We start from the raw sequence: 3,508 nt of genomic DNA, 5'->3' as shown, positions 1-3,508 counted from the left end.
GAATTTTTAAGATGAAACAGGTAATTTTCAAAGAGCCCTTGAGCTTGTAGCAGACAGTACAGGCTCACTCCAGACTCCCAGGGGCCCCAGCAGGAGCTCAGTGGATCCGCTCACTGGTGGAGTCTGGGAGGCCTGAACCACAGAGTGTGGCCCTGAAACGTGGCTTTGAATTATTCATTATTTGTTCTCGTGATAAATGTGATATCTCCCCACCCTGGTTATAACTCCCTCATGGCAGGACCAGTCTCTTATCCCTCCTTGGGGAGCAGATCTTCCTTTGGGTAAAAGAATTTCAGAGACTACTCCCACCTCTAGCCTCAGATACTTTGCCTAGACTGAGTCCCACTGGAGGGCAGAAATAGGGTGCCCTGAGCCCAAGCTGAGGAGAAGTAGAGACAGAAGGTGTAGCCCTGGCCCCACCAGGCAGGCTGTGCAATGCAGCTGTGCAGTGCGGCTCCTGGCTTCCCTTGCCCTTACTTTGACAGTTGAGCTGGAGGACATGGGTGTGAGGCCACTCACTCATCCCACCAGGCCCTGTTCCTGGACACTGGGCTGTCAGAGATGAGTACAACAGTGTCTTTGTTCCCAAGGTGCGACGCCGCCGCCCCTGCCAAAACCAGTCTGAGCAGAAAGCTGGGCAGTTTCTTAAGCAACAGGACCACCATGTACGGTTGTGCAGGTTGAGCACTGCACAAAGGGCCCAAATGAAAGGCGAGTGGGACTGAAGTCCAATCAGCACTCCATTTGCTTAACTGTGAACCCTGGCTCAGGGCTGTGTCTGCCTGGAGGAAGAGGCACAAAACCACACTGTGGGCTAGTGGCAACACTCAGGGGACGGTTTTCCCAAGACCTGAGTCAGAGCTGAGGAGGAAGCTGGGCAGCCAAACAGTGGGGGTCTGAGGTGCTAGCCCAAAACACAGTCTCCAAACCCAGCAGCAGGGAGAGGGGAGAGCAATTTCCTGCCAGTGAAAAGATCAGAAGCCTTCGTCTGAAGCCAGAAAGAGCCTGGAAGCCAAGAGACATGAAGTCAGATGAGGCTGGCCGTGGAGGAGGGGCTTGGGGCAATCTGTCCGGGACGGGCAGGGAAACTGCCCATTGGCTCTCTGACCCATCCCTGGCCCTCTCACGCCCTGCTCTGTGCTGCGGAGACTGCCTTCCCCAGACCCTCCTGCCCTCTAGCTGCTGGGCAGTGCCCTGTGCGAATCCCAGCCCTGGCCCTGTGCCCCTCCCTCCACCAGGCTGACTGCTTCCGAACTCAATCCTGGGGGCACCTCAAGGAGGGCAACATTTCCTCTTGCTCATAGCAGATCCCACAACTCTCCCCTGGTCCCCACAGTTCCCCGCGCTTCTATGTAGTAACAGACACTCCCCGTGTTGTTGGAAATTGAATATGGGCGGATCTATCAGTCCCCCGACCCCGCCCATCCCCGGGCTCTGAACTCTCAGAGGGCAGGGTGTCATCGCCCATCTCTACATCCCCGGCATCTGGCACTGGCCTGGAAAATTGTTTATAGAGGGATTTGCATACCTTCTCACTGAATAATCAAATACCGCCCCCTCACCGCCCCCCCAACCCTCCAGCCAGCCGCCTTGGAACAGAAACTGTCATTATCATTCTCACTCCAAAGAGGAGGCTAAGTGACTGGCCCAAAGTCACCCTCTTCAAAAGTGGTTCTTGAACCCAAGTCCCCTCCCACTTTGTCCCTAGCTCTTCCCAGCTCTTGGACACCCTCTCCTGCTTTTCTTTTTTAAAATAAACACAAAGCCTCCCAGGATGGATAACAGAGTTGCTGACCTCTGTCTTGAGACCTCAGAGTTTTTTGGAGCCAGATTGCCTGGTTTCAAATCCCACTTCTGCTCTTTGCTGTGTGACCGTAAGCAAATGGCTTGATCTCTCCAAACTTTAGCTTCTTCATCTGGAAAACGGATTCAGCAGAGTCCCTACTTTGTAAAGTTGTGTGAAAGTTAAATAAGACAAGACATGCAAAGTCTTAGCACACAGCCTGGATCATAGGAAGGATTTTTTTTTTTTTTAATGTCAACTAGTAGTATTGGATAAATTGATTTGTCAGATGGTGTAATCTAACTCACTGCCTCTCAGACTTTAAAGCACATGTGAATTCCTTGAAAGTTTTCTTAAAACGCACCTTCCGAAGCAGGAGGTCTGAAGTGGAGCCCCAAGACTCTGCATCTCCAATAAGCTTCCGGGTGACACCCATGCTGCTGGTCCAAGAACCACGCTTTGCGTAGCAAGGATCCGGGTCAGTTGGGAGCAGGACCTTGAGAGTCGGGGCTTGATGGAGAGGAGTGATGCATTATTATGGCATCAAGGGCCCTGTGCAAGGTGGGAGGAATCTGGGGGTCCAGGCGGGGTCTGGGGTGGGCAGAAAGCGGAGTGGTAGGAGGGGCAGGAGGGTACACTGAAGACCGGTATTCTCAGCTCTTCAGATTGGGGCAGAGGGGGAGGAGGGGAATGAGAAGGACATGCCTGCCTTCCTGGGACCCGCCCTCCCACCTGTGCATGTGTCTGGCAGACAACACTGCCTCCATCTGTCCTCGGGGAGGAATGCAGAATGGCCCAGGGGCTGGGGGCAGCTGGTCCAGCAGGCAAGTGGCCCTGAGACCCAGTTCATCAGGCAGGAATGACCTCCCCCCCACCATTCCTTTGTCCTCCATCCCAGTCAGGGGTGTGCAGGAGGCATGAGGGCCCTGGATGGCCAAGCTCCTGCTGTCTGGGATCTGGTCTGGTTCCTTCCCTGCCACACCCCACCTGGGAGCCCCACCTGAAGAGCCCTCAGTCCCCTTCTGACCCCATCGGCAGCCTTCCAGCCCTGGGACCCCACCTGGTCACCTCTCTCGGGCCTCCTTCAATGAGGTCCAACAGAGGAGAGAGGCCCAGTTTCTTCGGGGAGAGTCTGAATGGCAACAGATTTCTCATCAAAGCTGTCTGTCAATAAATTTTAGATCTCATGAACTGTCATGGAATGGAATATTGTCAAACAGTCCTCACCTCATACATTTTAATCGCAAAAAACTTCCATTTACTGCTTTGGAGTTTTTAGCACAGGCACATGGTTGGTTAAAAAGTCAAGAAGCACAAAGGAGCTTGTAAGGAAAGGCCCCAGTCACCCTCCCGGGCTCCCAGTGGGGCCACTCTGAATTCTTCCAGCTGCTTTGCTGGTGGTTCACTCTGTGTCTCAAGATAATGTGATTTTAACATGCTTTCTAGAATTATTAATTTTAGGTATTACCTATTAGCTTCCTGATTAATCTGAGTTCAGATACTCATATGCATTCCTTGTTTGGATGACTTTGTCAGTATAAATACTACCTTTATATTTCTACTCCTAAGCCCACCATCCTTCCCCAGTGTTTTTTGACTTTCCCTTGGTTAGATGAAAATATCAATTTCCCTCTCTATTCCTTCCTCCCTGCGCTGGTAAGCTTTACTTTATTTCTTCATGATTACTGTTCTGTTCCACAACTACAAATAAGGTTTCTGTTCTTT

This window comes from Balaenoptera ricei, chromosome 4, assembly GCF_028023285.1.
Source record: "Balaenoptera ricei isolate mBalRic1 chromosome 4, mBalRic1.hap2, whole genome shotgun sequence".
NCBI classification, from domain to species: Eukaryota; Metazoa; Chordata; class Mammalia; order Artiodactyla; family Balaenopteridae; genus Balaenoptera; species Balaenoptera ricei.
Note: the sequence above shows the minus strand (reverse complement) of the source record.